This window comes from Ambystoma mexicanum, chromosome 10, assembly GCF_040938575.1.
Source record: "Ambystoma mexicanum isolate Mex_15411 chromosome 10, UKY_AmexF1_1, whole genome shotgun sequence".
NCBI lineage: Eukaryota > Metazoa > Chordata > Amphibia > Caudata > Ambystomatidae > Ambystoma > Ambystoma mexicanum.
Window position 1 is genome coordinate 219,827,372 of NC_090932.1, and position 17,262 is coordinate 219,844,633.

The following is a 17,262-nucleotide window of genomic DNA, read 5'->3' on the forward strand; positions in this document are numbered from 1 at the left end:
CAGAAGAGATTATAATTTAAGGGCAGAATAGAGGCCAAATACAGATCTGGGGATCTGTGTTATCACCAGAAGGATGGGAAGAAGGAGTGGTCATCTGTAGAGCCTTGGTGATCATAGGATGCTATAAACCAGTCATTGACATTGTGCAGAATGGTTGCCAAACATTATGGCCAAAACTTGCTAAACTACTGACTTTGGCCGAAGACAGAAGAGGACCCCTGCAGATAGTGCCATTGGAAAGTTCAAAACTGTGCTTCAGAAATAATGGCACAATAAAAGTTGGAGAAAACAAGAAAACAAGAACTGTGGTTGAATGTTTGATGTCCCAGGTATGGTGCATGGAACAGCAGTAATCATGGATCACTATTGGGCTTGTGGAGCCAGAGCTTATATCAGATTGCCTGCAGATTGGGGAGGAATATGCACACTGACGAATGTCCATGTTCCAGCTTTGGTGATCCCAAAAAGTGATTTGCACATTGACAATTTCCCGAAAAGCAAATGCTTACCTGAGAAAGAAGAGATCTGTGGAGCTGAAGAGGAGAATGAAGAGAGAGAGCTAGTTCTCAAATAAATCAATAGAGGCTTGTGATGCCATACCATAACACAGGCTGTTCAGCCAGACTTCATCTGTGTCCAGATTGATCTTCATGCTGGCTATTCAAGTTGGAGCAAATACAAAGTGGCTACAAATCACCAGATTGGAATTTCTGCAGACATTTAATACTCCAATAAATGGGTTCAATAGACTCAGAGAAGAGATAATAACCATAAGACTGATGACTCTTCAGAACAGATATGTCTTGGATATGATTAGAAAAATATAAACTGGAGCTGGAGACCAAAAAAATCCGTACATTTTGCAGAGATACACAAGACTATAAATTGGATATAGTCTATTCATGGCAGGAGAACTACGGGCAACGACCGAATAGACCTCCTCAACCATATGGACCGAGAGCAGCTAAACTCAACCAGGAAACTATGTCATCCGAAGCCTCCAGCGCAGAACTTGAAGAGGCAGTTGAAACTGCCCCAGCAGGGGACACACCAGAACAGGAGATTACTGAGGAAGCGAGTGGCTAATCATCATCTTTTTTTAGAAAAGTCCCCACCAGACGGGGACAGAAGAAAAAATCCACAAAGAAAAAAAACAGTGACAAAGTGACAAAGAAGACCTAGTAGTGAACATCAGCTCATACTCTCTCTCAAGATTTGAGACTGAGTTATTACAGAAGGGTCTCCCGTTTGTTCCGATATCCAACAGTAATTTACTCAAGGAAAAAATAGACTTTTTCAAGCTGAGGAAGATGAAATTGAAGATTTTTCTTTGCCACCTTGGAACCAGAGACCGATATGGATGAACCTTCTGAATATTTGGAACTCTAACCAAAAAGTAGCTTTAATCCCATGGTACAGAATCATGTATTGTCTGTTTTTGGGAGATCAGTATTGGAGGACTTTAAGAGAATTCGCTTTGAGAACAAAAAACAGGGGAATTTCACTAAGCGTGACAAACGGGTACTGAAGAACCTCCTAGACAATGAAGAGATCATGTTCAAGCCAGCCGACAAGGGGGGAGTGCTAGTCCTCATGGATAAAAAAGATTATCTGGAAGAAGTTGAAGGACAATTTAGGGACAATGATGCATACACTGAATTGCACAGTGATACAACTGAACAAATTCGGACCTTAATCCAAGAAGTCCTGGATGAAGCATTAGCGAGTGGATCTACAACAGAGAAGAAACATAGGTACCTTGAGAATCAACATCGTATTACACCTGTGATGTACATTCTCCCAAAGATTCATAGGAGACTAGTGAAACCTCCGGGTCGTCCAATTATAGCAGCAACACAGATTCTATTGGAACCTCTGGCGAAATACCTAGACCGGGAGTTACAACCCCTTATCCAAGGGACAGAGACACACATCAGAGACACGATGCATTTCCTAAAAAGGCTGGGAACAGCAGGCTCCGTGGTGGGGAGGGACACCCTTTTTTTTATGGATGTTACCTCACCATACACCAACATTGTCCACGAGGCTGGTCCGGAAGCTATCGAATGGCTGTTATTGAGATCATCACACTGACTAGGAGACAGACTGTTTGCGCTCACTCTCCTCAAGCTTGTTCTCATGAACATTTTTTTAAATTTAGGGACCACTACTTCTTACAAATATCGGGAACCAGCATGGGGGCCGCCATGGCACCCACATATGCCAATGCATACATGTTTTATTTGGAGCATGAACACGTGTTGACCTCCCCAGTTTGGATGAGATACCTCTCAATGTTCGTACGATACATTGATGATGTGTTTGGCCTCTGGACGGGTCCAATGGATGAGTTGCAGGAGTTATTTGTGATTATGAACCATATGCATCCCAGAATCCATTTTACCACTGAAACAAGTACAACATCTATCAACTTCCTTGATGTGGAGGTTATGTCAAGGATAATTCCCTGGCAAGAAGGATTTATACTAATACCATGGATAGAAATAGCTTATTTCTCGCAACTAGTTTTCATCCCAAACTTACTGTTGAAAGCATCCCCTTGAGTCCATGTTTACGCTACAGACGCAATATATCGGACATCAATGAATATAGAAACCAATCAGCTACTCTACAACAGAAATTTCGAGACCAGGGATACAGACAGGATCTGTTATCCGACATTGCGGAAAAGTTGAACTGGTTGAGAGAGAGACTCTCCTGACACCGAAACCATCTAAACAACAAGAGTCCTTAATCTATGTCATGACACATCCGGTTCAGAACACCATCATTAAAAAGATAATTAAAAAGAATTGGCCAATGTTACAAATGGATCCACAACTGCAGCCACTATTCCACCAACTACCTACATTTGCATACCGCAAAGACAGAGCGCTACATTCTGGTTAAAGCACAAAGCTCAACGACAGAGAGGTCAGACCATAATCGGAAACACAAAGGAACTCAGCCATGTTACAATTGCCAGCATTGCAATGACATCTTATGAGGCAACAGTATTCCACATCCTCAATCAGGGAAAGCACATCTTTTGAAACACTCTGCCACATGTGACTCCACAAATGTGATATATGCACTGAAGTGCCCTTGTGGCTTTTCTTATGTTGGCATCACAACCAGGAAGGCAAAGACTCGCTGGACCGAATACAAGTCCAACATTCGGACAAACAACCCAAAATCATCAGTGGCATTACATTTCATGGAAGCAAGACACACGATAGCTCAGCTCAAGTGTGTCATCCTTGAGCAGGTTAAACTGGGCCACTATCAGAAAGCCGGCGTTTTAAAACCACCAGACTTTTGTGTAAAACTGAACAAATTAAACAAAACCAGACCAAGGAAAGACTTGCTAAGAGGTGGATACAATGTAAAACTATATTCTGAAATGACTTGAAGGAAGTAATTATTTAATGTATATGTAAAGATTGTCAGTTTGATTTGAATGTAGAAAACTGGGAACAAAAAGTGACATTTAGCTGAAACCTGGCTTAGTGAAACTGGATTCTGCCTGACAACTACCCCGACAGGAGAAACCTGTTCAGCCACTCTTCCCAGGCTTAGCTGCATCCTGCTGCCCCTGGCCAAAAGGAGTTGTCACCTCTCTGATTAGATTAGGGGTGGAGCAGCTGGGGACTACAGGGAGTTGAACAAAGGCCTGTCCTGGACTCAGGCAAATGTTATATTGGGGGCGTCGTAAAAGTGGCTTCCTCTTAGGGGAAACTGGGAGGGGCAGTGCCTCTGCTAGCAGCTGAGCTTGGGGGAAGTGGATAAACCAGTTATTCTACCCTGTGATGTGGGAAGCCACACCCCTTTTTGACCAGAGCATAATTTTAAAAAGATAGATAACTCATAGTGCGGACTTGTCAGAATATCATTATGTTTGTGATTTTTCTGTGAACATTTTGAGAGGCGTTAGGACCCTGTGGTGTATTCTGGGGGGTTGCTAGCGGAAAATAGGGTCTCACTCCAAATGTCTGCATGTTAAAAATCTGACATTTCATCAATTAATGTCCATACTCCTTGCGCACATGTGTGTAATTTTGGGTAAATGTCCGATATTGCAAAACCAGTTAAAAAGCGCAAAATGTTGTCATTTTTTAATGCAAGCCCCCAGGAAGATCAGAGGCGGACAAGCATGGACCATAAGGAATATATAATGTGCACATGTAATTTCAACAAATTGTATATCTGGGAAGGATGTATTTGAATCAAATATAGATTTGTGGGCAAACTGACCAGGGGAGGATCCTCTGACCCATAAACAGACTTCATCATGCTGACAATCCATTTCCTTCCCCCAATCATGGGAGAGGGGAGAATTGGGCCAATGACAAGTAGAGAGGGGCAGGCTTAGCTAGGCCCAGGCACACACCCATTTTCAAAACACATAAAAAGAGACTGCTGGGACAGGTAGAGACATTCAATTCCATTTGCTGCGGAGCATGCTGACCGACGACTTCACATCCAGAGATCCAGACTTCAAATCCATCAATCTCCAAAGACCAGAACTTTACTTCAGAACTTAAAGCAAGGGCCTAAACCCACAAACTGACAACTCTTCTCAGCAGGCCTCAGCAACCTTAAAATCATTTGCGAACTATTCCACAGCCGGGCGAGCTGTTTGAATTATTTTGCCAAGAACAATTGCCAGAGACCAGACCAGAGATCCAGAGTGACCCAGACCGCTGTGAGCAGAACCAGAGAGCTGACCCAGATCACTGTGAAGTGCTGAGACCAGAACCGGAGTCCAGTCCAAAACCTGACCAGATCCGTGGCGAGGCCTATTTCAAATTTATATTGTGAGTACCTAGCAGAACTGTGCAGAACCAATCTCTTAGTTAAAATAATCTAATCCAAACTATTTTAACCTAAGTAGAACAGCCTCCTAGAAATCGTGTCATCTGTCATTTTTAAAGCTGCACGACTGTCACCTGTCAATTCTGCAGCTGCAAGCTGTCACCTGTCATTTTGAGTTTTACTTTAAATCCGAAAATCTACCTTTATTTAATCGTCCGTATCTCTGGAACCGTTTGGGCTACGAACTTGGTTTAACTTTTCTCTGAAAGCTTTGAATCTAAGCTGTCCAACAAGCCTAGGACCGACTTCCTACTCCTTATACTTTGTCCACAATCACGATTCACGCACTCGCGAATTTTGCCGCGATTTGCGATTTGGCCTGATTTCTTTACCTGTAAAAAGATAGCAGCTTTTTGCTTTCCTTTGCTAAAAATTTGTTTGCCTCTTAATAATCATCCCTGAATCATTGCTAAAGTGAGCCTGAGCTCATCCCAAGTATCTCTCACTCACCCTGAACCTCCTAAAGGGAATTAAAAACATTTTCAGCATATTTCTCACTTCACTGCCACCAGATTCAAAGCACTTGGAACTGTGTTTCAAACTCCGACCTGTTTCCTCTAAGCTTGCTGGGGGGAACTGAATTTCGTATTGTATTTGATTGCATTCCTGAGAACTGTGTGCTTCTCTTTCCATCTCCTTCCATTTCTTACATTGCATAGGGGAGGGGGGGTGAATTGCCAGAGAAAAAGTGATTATCTTATCTTTTGCTAAAATCATATCAAGTATTTCTGTACTGCATTTTATTCCTCATTGTTTTTCCCTTGAAATCATAAAAGTATTTTTGCTACTTTATCCATCCTATACTAACTCCTTATTGATTGTAAAGAAGGGTGCTAGTGCCATATTACCCATTGTTGATCAACATCATATGTCCAAGTGTACTATCAGATATTAATTTATTATAAAGTGTGATATATATATATTGTTTAAATTCTCAAATAAACCTTTTAAGTTGCAAAACAAACCTACTTCTTGGCTCAGTGGGGTCAGGGGGATTCTCAGAGAGGGGTGTTATACAAGGGTTCATCATCCAGATTATAACTTGCCATAAAAATATATAAATAAGGGTTTCCATCAGCATCCCAGACTAGGCATTGACTTAGCTGTAGTGTTGATTGAATATCGCTTACAAATCGTGTATGCGTGCTGACGCGCTTAAGCGCTAAGGGCCTTTCCTCGAATCACACGCTGACGTGCAGAATTTTCACGTGCCAAATCACTCTGTATCAAGCTGGCCACGCGTAAGCACACGGAAGACCACGCTCCTGCCCAAAAGGCCGAATTACTGCCCTCCAGAGCCCCGAGCAGCCTCCCACGAGCCATCTGCTGCTGCCTGCCTGTCTGCCTGCCTGCTGCCACCATGCCCTGCCATTTGGTGCCTGCACATCAGCCATCTGCAGGGGTCCAGTTGCTGTGTCCACCCCTGCTGGAACAGAAGACTCCCGACTGGGATACCATCGCTCCACAGCCGAGCCCCAGGACCCAGTTGCCCACCCACGCCTGCCTCGGGGGTCCCCATGTTGGGGCAAACACCATCCGAGACCACTGGCGACCCCCAGCCAGAGGAGCAGAGGGCCACCAGCTTCTGTCAGAAGGAAGTTGGTGTCCTGGTGGAGCATGTCCTGGGGCATTATGATGCCCTCTTCGGATCATCACGCGCCGACAAGGAAGGACGGGACAGGATCTGGACGGACATCGTGACTGCCATCAACGCGGAGGGGGTGGCAGTCCGACTATTCCATCATGTCAAGAAGCACTGGGAGGGCTGCAGGTCCAGGACCCTCAACAAGGCCCGGCACCTCTTGAAGGCAGCGGATGCTAAGGGGCGGCGGGGCCACTTGTCGGAAGATCAGATGAGGGTCCTGGAACGCATATCCCCAGCGCTCCACGTCCAGGTCCTTGAGAGGCAGACCCATCTGGAGTCGAGCGGTAAGTGGCCAAGCATTGCTGTGTGAGACAGGGCATGTTGCAGTGTGCTGGTTGTCTGATACTTGCCTGTATGTGTGACATAGGCCATGTACGCGTGTGTGTGTGCAGGGACATCATGCTCATGCATGTGAGACCAGTAATGTGTGAAGCACATGGTTGGTGTATGTGTTTAAATGCTACATGGGGAGCCCTATGCAGAATGGCCACATGAGAGTATGCCAGTCTCTGTTCCTGGACATGGGTGGAGGTGAGGGATGGGTGATGATGCCATGTACATGTATGGTGTCCATGTCTGTGTGTCTGACCTGCGTGTCTGTGACTTGTCAATGCCATGGGTGCATGACGCATGTCTGTGTCAATGTTCTGATTCACTGATGCAGCCTAGCTATCCCTGCATCCACTGTGTCTGGGGTGTACGAGTCCAGATGGTTGAAAGTACGGTGAAGTGTGTGAATGTGATAGGCATGACCCCTGATGCATGTGAGTTCAAACACAACATTGTATGTTTCAAGAGTCCCTTGGACATGTTTGCTTATGTCCATATCATGTGCCATGCCTGTTACTGCATGTGTTTTGCCTGCACTGACCCATGTGTTGTGGAGGGACATGATGGAAGTGATCTTTGAAAGTGCCACTCATCTGATATTGCTTCCTGTCTAGGGGACCATTGTACAGTACCCTGATGCTTGTGTTCTATGTCTCGCTCTACACAGTGCAAAGTGAAGAAGAGGGCGGAGACGGCGCTGTGGAGCAAAGCGGCGGGGATGCCCCCACGGCTGCAGCGGAAGGGGTGGGTGAGCCCCCACAGGGGCTTGCAACGGCGGAAGACAGTGTGGAGCCATCCAGGTTGGTGGTTTCCACAGAGGAGGAGGAGGCCGCTACTGAGCCGCACATGGGGCCTGGTGGGGGCATCCCTGCTGGTGAAAGTGGTGCAGTCCAGGGGCAGGAGGCAGCACAGGTCACCGTGGAGGTGCCTGTGCATGTCACTGTCCCTGACACTGTGACTGCACCACCATGCACCAGCAGGGATGCCCCATCCCAGGCCCGTCCGCAGGTAGGGGGGATGTCCATGTCATCTGACTCCCCTCCACCTGCGGACGAGGGGACCCCTGGCCATATGGAGAAGGTCCTGATTGGTGTCGCGTTGCACACGGGTGTCATTCGTGATGAATTGCGTGCTTCCCGGGGGGAGCACGCACGTCATCACGAAGAGCACCGTGCCAACGTGGCCCAGTTGGGAGCGGTCATGGTCGGGGGTCTCGTATATGTGTCGGGCACTCTGGCGACCCTCTCCTCCTCTGTGGAGGCTATGCACCAGTCGTACTCCATGCCGTCTTCCAGCCCAGATGCCACCAGGGCCCCCTGTGGACCTGCCCCGACCAATGCAGCCACCTCGGTGGGGATCCCATCCCTGCCACAGTCGGGAGTCGGAGGTCCAGCAGGGGTGGACACACCAGCAACTGGACCCCAACAGATGGAGGATGTGACGGCATCACCGGGCAGGGCACGTGCACGATGGCGTCGGTGGATTCCATCAGCCTCGATGCCGTCGTGCTGGCACAGGCAGTTGCGTCGGAGGCAGCGGCAGGCTCGACGTGGGAGGCATCATGGCTCGGGGCCATCAACATCAGGGGTGCAGGCATCGGCCGGATGGCAGGAGAACCCTGGAATGGGAGTGGCTTCCGTGTGGGAGTGGTTGGGCCAGCAGATAGGTGCAGAGCGTCAGCGGGCAGAGGAGGAACGGCTCACAATGGTCAGGGTGGAGAACTCCATGCGGAGGGCGCTGAGCCAGACTGAGTGCCTCGAGGGTCTTCGCAGGGAGTTGGAGCTTGACACTGCATTATCCCTGCAAGACCTCAGGGCCAGGGAACATGCCCGCCTCCAAGCCATTGAACAGGAGTTCGATGATGCCCTGGCCCATGACAACAACCAGTGAGCCGTCGGACTAGCCCGCTGCCCTTGTAAATAGTTATGTAGTTAGTGTGAGGTTTCCTTTGCTTTTTTATTTATTTTGGACCTTTTGTATAATGGACCACATTTTTGTATCTAGTTTTTTTATTAGGTAGTATTTTTGGATAGGTTTCATTTCTTCAGTTGGGATCATGGACCCTGGATTGTTTATCTGTATATAGTTGACTGTTGATTTTAGTTTTTTTTTGGATTTACCCATGGAGCAATGGTTTTCGGTTTTGTTTTTACCTTGGATTTACTTTCTTGAACTGTGACTTTGGACACCTTTCCTTTGGATTATGATTTGTGGTTTTTCATTATTTTACGGACATGCTGCTTTTGGTTTTTGATTCCCATTGTCATTTGTTTATTTTTAATTCCATTTATGCTGCTTTTAATACATTTTTTTCATCAAACTTCAATGTGTAGTATCATCTCATTGGTTTCATGCATATTATGATATGGGTTTTGACATTCGCTTACACACATTGTGTGTATGTGAGGGACATGTGTTCATTTACATACTTGCCATTGGGGTTGTAGCATGTAATTGGCATTTCTAAGTGGGTGGATGCAATACTTGGGTGGGTGTTTGGCATGTGGAGGCTGCCCATAAGGGCCAGGGATCTAGATTGTGATGACGTGTTGGCTGGGGGACATGTGTCAGTACCTGCTGGCAGGTGCCCCGCAATGCTGGGGGGTGGAGGTGCAGGGGGACATGAGTGGGACATGAGTGGGGGCTTGCTGGCAGGTGCCCCGCAATGCTGGGGGTGGGGGTGCAAGGGGACATGAGTTGGTGATCAGTAGTGCAAGGAGACATGTGCCTTTGCTGGGGGGCATGCCCATGTTGGGTGGGCTGCCTGCGGGACATGACCAGGGATGCAGGGTAGTCCCCTGTGGTGTGGGCTGCATGCATGGGCCGTGGAGGGTGTACAGGGAACACCTGGGAGGACCCACACTGCCAAATCACATGTAGGACTCCCCGGCACCCCCAAAATACACGTACCCTGCTGAAATCGCGTGTGAAACTTCCCGCGCACCCCTGAAATACACGTACCCAGCCCAGTCGCATGTGAAAACACACGCACACCCCTGAAATACACGTACACCGCTCACCCAGGCCCGGTCGCGTGTAAGACTTCCCGCGCACCCCTGAAAAACACGTATCCAGGCCAATCGCGTGTGAAAACACCCGCGCACCCCTGAAATACACGTACCCAGCCCAGTCATGTGTGAAAACACACGCGCACCCCTGAAATACACATAACCAGCCCAGTCGCGTGTGTAAACACACGTGCACCCCTGAAATACACGTACCCAGCCCAGTCGCGTATGAAAACACATGCGCACCCCTGAAATACACGTACCCAGCCCAGTCGCGTGTGAAAACACATGCGCACCCCTGAAATACACGTACCCAGCCCAGTTGCGTGTGGAAACACCAGCGCACCCCTAAAATGCACGTATCCAGGCCAATCGCGTGTGAAAACACCCGTGCACCCCTGAAATACACGTACCCAGGCCAGTCGCGTGTGAAAACACACGCGCACCCCTGAAATACACGTACCCAGCCCAGTCGCGTGTGAAAACACACGTGCACCCCTGAAATACACGTACCGAGGGCAATCGCGTGTAGAATTTCCCGCGCACCCCTGGAAAATACACGTACCCAGGCCAATCGCGTGTGTAACTTCACACGAACCCCAGTTATACACATACCCGCTCGCACAGGCCTTTTCGCATGTGGAAGTTACCGTGAAACCCGTAATACACGTTCCCCGCTTGGCGTTTGCTGTTTGGCAGTCCGGTAAACTTGTTTTGGGTTGTCGCAGACCTTTGCGCTGGATTGGGGATTTTGATGCCTTTTCCTTGGGCAAGGGCGTTCTTGGGGGCGTAACTGGCGCTGCTGCATGGTCGCTGCGCCACTCTGTGCCACGGCTGGTTTTGGAGGCTAAAATCCATCAATACGCTGTGCACTGAAATGGATTTTATCGCACATGGCTGGCGCAGTCTATCGCACGGGAACACTGTGCGCCAGCTGCCCGCGCCACTTTAGTGCGAATTTCCATGAATTACCCTGTAAGTTGTTTTACACGTGTACAGAAGCAGAAAAACGCAAGCAGCAAAGTAATTGTGAAGCTAGCTCTGAGCTTATAGTTAAATAGACTACGGCAAGTGCCAACGTATACATATAGGAATTAATGAACTATGGATGGTTTCCATTAACTTAATATAGCAGGCTGGACAGTAGCAAAAGGCCTCATTTTAGTGTGTTGCAGTTAAAATACAGAAAATGAATTACAAGTGAGTTTCAGAAAGTCCATGGTCTTATCAAACTGGAGCAAATTGTCTTTGGATACAAATTGTGTGAAAGAAAAGAACTCCTGTTCAGAAGGAATGAACATAACAAAGAAGACGTCAGCGGTCTATTGGAAAATAATATTAAATACATGAATAAGACTCGATTTTATGGTTATTTTATGTTATGTTACATACATTTATAAAGCGCAGCATACGCCAAAGGCATCTTGGCGCTGAAGAGTATCAGGTTAAAAAGAATAACTATAAGAGCAGAGTCAGAGGCCAGGTGATTTGCAGTAGCACGCAGAGCCAGAGGAAGTTGGTTCCAGGCTTTGGCTGCTGCCACCGAAAAGGCGCGGCCACCAGTACGAGCGCGTTTAAAATGAGGAACCAAGAGAAGTAGCGCGGTCTGGGAGAGAAACGAGCGTGTAGGCACATAATGGACACATTTCTTCTGCAAGTACTCCGCTCCTACCTTATAGAAGGCCGGGTGAACCAGGCACATGGACTTAATAGGATCCGTTGTTCAATAGGGAGACAGCGTAGTTGTCTCAGGAGAGGGAACATATGCGACCGTGCCGTGTGGCGAAGTATAGCATGGGCTGCTGCGCTTTGAAGCATTCGGATATGATTGAGCAGATAGTGTGGTTGGCCATAGTACAGCGGATTACAATAGTCAACTGTACTAAGAACCAATGCTCCTACCACTCGGGCATGCAGATGGCTCGGGTTGAAGGGAAGAACCTTTCTCAGAGTTTGCAGTTTGAAATGGCCGGCTTTGCAGATTGCACCCACTTGCTCAGTTATCATCAAAGAGGATGAGAACTTACCCCCAGATTTCTTACTGTAGGAGAAGGAAGGGGGAAAGGACCAAGAGAAGTGGGCCAGAGGTCCGGGGTCCAGTAATGAAAGGGGGTGTTTGTCCCTACCACCAAGACATCTGTTTTACTGGAATTGAGCTTGAGAGAATTGGTAGCCATCCAGGCCCCTAAGTCTTAAAGGCAATTTCTCAGTCGAGCTGCAGTATCAGACCGTGTGAGATCCAGGTGAACCAGGGTCTGCGTATCTGCGTATCTGGTCCTTAGTCATATGGAAGCATGAAGCTGGATGAGCGAGATGGTCACACCTACGCATGGAGGCAGACTGTGCTCCTCACTAATTTTCTCAGTGCTAAGAACACTCTCAAGGACGAATTTCAAAGGCCTAATTGACAGCATACCACTGAAGTGATGATGGATGAATATGCTATTTGATGGGAAGCTGAAGTTAAGACGACCTCACCAGCACCTGCAAGGCCAGTCTGTTTACTGTTAACGTAAATGTAAAAACACTGAAGATGGTGGAGTGCAAACCAATTGTTGAGGACCTGCGTATTCAGGGGTCCTATAGTTGTGTAAACCAATGGGATGTTGTATATTTAGTGATGTTCATAGTGGTTATTTTAACGGGGAGGGCTTAGTTGCCCCACCTGATATTAAGTAACCAATCACATAGTTACACTTGTTTAAGCTAGTATGGATTGTATACTTAGATGTCCATGAACACCTTATCCACATTACTTTTAGGTTTTTGTAGTTTGCCACATAGGATGACATTAGTACACATGTGGTTTAGACGTCATCGATGTCGAATATTGCTTATAAAATCTCAGTTTTTTCTTAAATGCATTGAGTTTGAAGATCGAGCGATTGCGTTGATGTTTGTTATGCTCCCTGTTTTAGATAATTGAGAATAAAACAGTCTTCCTTTTTGTCAACTTCCTGAGTCGGCTCCATTATTTGATATAGGAGTAAGGTCTGCATCCCCATCCATCTCGAGGGTTATTGCTACTCATCAAAGGGGCTGGACTAACCAGTTCAAATGTCTTAACAATTCTGATAAAATGTTGATTCTTCATTCACAATAATCCTCTGACTCTACTTTCTTGTTGCGATAGTGACTCACTCTATCCTACCTGTCCCTCTCCGCACCCTCCACCTGCTAACAGCCCACTTTCCCTTTGGGCAACCAGCAAAGGGGACAGAGGCAAAATAGAGGGGTTGAGCCTTGAGAATATCCATGAATGATGGTGGATTCTGATGGTCCCTCTCCTGCACCTTTTAGATGACCTGAGCCTTAATGTCCTTTTTCCTGAGCGTAAACCCAAAGATATTTAAACGTGTCCATTCACACCTAGTTTTGCGGGGATCTGTTTGATTTAATAGTTTTCCGATTATTGATTGGATGGGCACACAAAGTAGATCATTAGTATTTTTATTAAACACTAATTTAATTAATTCCAACATAACCAAATTACACACCATGATTTTGTTGAAATTCGAACTCAGCTACATCGCTGTCAGTGTGGATAAAAATATAGTCTGTAAAGTGATTGAATGCTCCTATTTATTTTTGCTAACTCAGTGTCGGGTATCGCCTCGGGACTCACCAATAAAATTTACAAAAGTAGTCAAAAAAGGAGTGTACGCAGGCTAGAACTAACGCAGGTTTATTTTAGGCCCCAGACATAGCTTTGACAGCTATATTCAAACAGATCACGGAACAGAACTACGTGAAAAGGCACTGTCAAAGAAATACCTCAGTATCTAAAACGTTTATAACACTTGAGCTAATTAACATTAGTAACTTTGCAACATGAACAAATCTCCCCACACCAAGCTGATTGGTATTCGCACATCATACCCTTATAGAAAATCATGCATCATGTTCTATAATTGGGTCCATAAACCTTCCCACACCGCCCTTAATTATAATTTGTGATGTCACAATCAACCGCCCACTTCCCAAATCATAATGACAATTCATAGAAACATTTGAGATGACCAGTGGAACTTTATTCATCTGTCCTGGTCATCTCATCTTAGTTCTCATGAGAAACCCTCTCTAAAATGACACTGTCAGAGCCTTGAACCATGGACATACTGCTATATAAATGTTGCATATTAAGAATTCTTCAACCTTCTTCCCAGGAGAAATGCAACCGCTGTGGTTCTTTTGACTTCATCCAACAAAAATTGCATTTTCCAAATCATTTTGAATTATAAAATGGTTATGCCATTCTTGCCTGTTGGCGGGACCCATGGGTTTTAATCTGTGAACTCGAAAGAATAACAACTTGTGTTTGCTTCATACCATATCAGTCTGGGATTGTGGGACCTGCAATGTGTTACCAGTGTGAGAAAACTGAAGCTGTTTACCTAGCTAGTCCCCCTGGATCTGTCATCCAGTTAGTAGGACTCGGCCATCAATTTTGTATCCAGTTCCAGGGGGTAGACCAATGAGGGAGGATCACCCGGATGGTTGGTCTTTGGGGAGTGGGAGAGGGACACCAATGGGTGAGACAGGCAATGCCCCCTCTTTCAACACCTTTTCCCCATCCTACCACGTAGGATATTCCAAAGCACTGCCCCCCCATTTTCCGACATGAACACTTTTGCACAACACGAAAGACAACAGACTAATACTTGTGCTGTTTGCCTGACATGTCCCAATACAAGGGTCAGTCAAAGCTATGCAATTGGCCAGAATCGCACACACACCTGACAGCCCTTTCCCTTCCCCACAGGGATAAAAGGTGGAGAATGAGAGCACAAGATGAGCAAGGCAGACGGCACGACTTGAGAGCTAACTCAGCACGGCCGTTCAAGAGGAGGCGAAAGACAGCGAATGCCGAGAGGGTGACAATGATAGAGGTGACCAGGACCTTTCTGATCAAGATCCATGAACCCTCTGCAGAGGGAAACATAAGACCTCAAACAAAGAGCAACGTGTGTTGCAACAGATGTGAATGGTACACAAGACCCTCCTCCGCTTATAACCAAGCTGGGGAGAGACACTGGACTCTGTGGCACCAACCTTGACTCGAAGCAGAAGAAAGACAACCAGTTCATCACAGCCGGTGAGTAGAGGGGAGAGTCGATAAGAAACCGGGCTGTGTTGAACAAAAAGTAGCAAGCAGCTAATTTGAACTTTGTATGGCTTAAAAGAACCATTGATAAGGAAGGGGAACAGCAGCAATAGAGCCGGCCGACACCCCATAGGTGCTCACACAGGAAACTCTGTGCGATCACTCTGTGGTGGAGAATACCATAAGCAGAAGGCATTGGGAAGAGCCAATAAGAGGTCAAAGTGGTCATACAGGGGTCTTGTAAAATCCTCTGTGCGGTCGAAAGTCTTTGACTGACAAATATTTATGAAAGAAAGGGAGATGAGTCAAGTGTGGTGAAACTAGCATATGAACTGTCTGTCAAAAAAATTAGCGAGAGTGAACCTGGCAGAGGGAATATGGCAACCAGGGCCAAAACCCTATGAACTGTTTAAAAGGACATTGAGATGCTTAAAAGCAAGACGTATTGGATGACGAGATGAAGTGAACTGTCCCCCTTGTCAGTTGGGTCCAAATCTGGCTGAGGAAGAGCCAGAGGTGAAAAGTCATCACCCAAAGTTCATTGAGAAAAGGAACTGTTTAGTAGTTGTGTTGAATACGGCTGGTGAGGGGTCTGCACCCAGGAGAGGAGGACCACGGCGTGAAAGTTTCACCCATAGTATATCTGGAGCCAAGCTTTGTGTTTGTTTGTTGAAAGCATCAGGCTCTCGAAGGCAAGAGACTTTTGTTGGAAAAGAGACTTAACCATCAAAGAAGCTGATAGCTGGTACGAAACTTTCGACTCGTGCTGGGAAAGCTTGACTGTGCACTGTGCTCAGGGGATCGACTTTGTCCCTTGCTCAAAACGTGAGGAACGGGGACCACTGGCAATCACATCCTGATTTATTATTTGTGTTACACTGTTGTGAAAATGCAAGCTGTTTTATAATTGTACAGATGCACCAACGCAAGTAGACTAAGTGATCATTAAGGCTAGCTATATGAATGAAATGCAGGCGCTGCCGCCATTATATAGATTCTGGACATCAGTGTCACACATTTAGTAAGCTCAGACTCATGAAGAAAGAAGGATCAGAAAGCAGTCTTACGCTCACCTGATATCCCCGGGAGCGTCTGGAAGGCTCTGAGATCTGGAACCCTGGATGCGTAGTTGCCCAGTGCTGAATAATAAATCTTAGTTATTTGTAGGGTGAGCTATCCGTCCTGCATTTCTTGTGCAGGGGCGCTTGACGTTTGTTGGCGAGCTGCCCGAATTGCTTCACTGGTGCAGTATGCCTTCCTTGGGCCCAGGCCTGCTGTGACCCTGAATCTGCTGGTAGGCAGGTAGGTTTGTTAATTGTAAGTATTTGTTCTGTTTATGGTGGGAATTCGTTAATATCTTTATCTCCTTCTTTTCAGGTGCGAAGGTCTTGATGCGGGCGTGCCGGATGGATAGGCACGTTTCTAGGTAAGAGAAAGCGCAAAGCGAAGTGCCTTTATTGTCTTTTAAAGCTAACCTGTGTTTTCTTCTTCTTCTCCTCACAGGCCGCTGTGGTGTAGCGAGTGGATGAGAGCGCGATGAAAAACAGGCCCCCGGAATCCTAAGTACAGCGCTGTGCGGTTGTTTAATAATGAAAGCGAACCTGAATATGTCTCTTTTCCTTTGCAGATGTTGCTGTGGTGCTCTGGATGGAAGTGTGGCATAGCGCGATGGAATTCAGGTGAGACTGATGGAATTCAATGTTTTGGAAGCGCGCGTTCTAATATTGTTTTTCCCTTTCTCGTCATTGCAGGTCGCAATGTTCGAACAGCAGCTGTGGTAGCGGTTTGCCTGAAGTCCTTCAGCTAGTACTCACAGGTGAGTGATGTTTCTTCTTCTCTCGGTTTCCACAAATTGGAGCCTAGTTGAGATGCTGAGGGCTGGATGGTGTTTTCTCGGGTAAGACAGAATAATCTTGTTCTTGTTCTTGCAGGATTACAGGAAGATGCTGAAGATCAGGAGCTGGACACGGTGAGCGTCAGGCTGCTGGTTGCAGAATAACATGAAGCGTGTTCTGCAGTCAGGGTGTGGTTTATATAGCCCAGGTAAAGTAGTACCAGGGAAAGTAGTCCCAGGCCTGCCACACCCAAAACACTAGACCGCATGGCTTGGTTCTTAGAACTAGACTGTGTGGGTGCTTCCATGATGGTTTTAAAGGCCCATGTACATAAATGGGACCTAGTTTGAACAGCCCTTCCTTCCTAAATATGAGCCTGGTGCCAAAGGAGCCAGGACTGGCTCCAGGAGCCCTTTTGTAGTGGTTTTAAGGCCCTCAGGGTTCTGGTGGGAGTCTGCTTGTGGC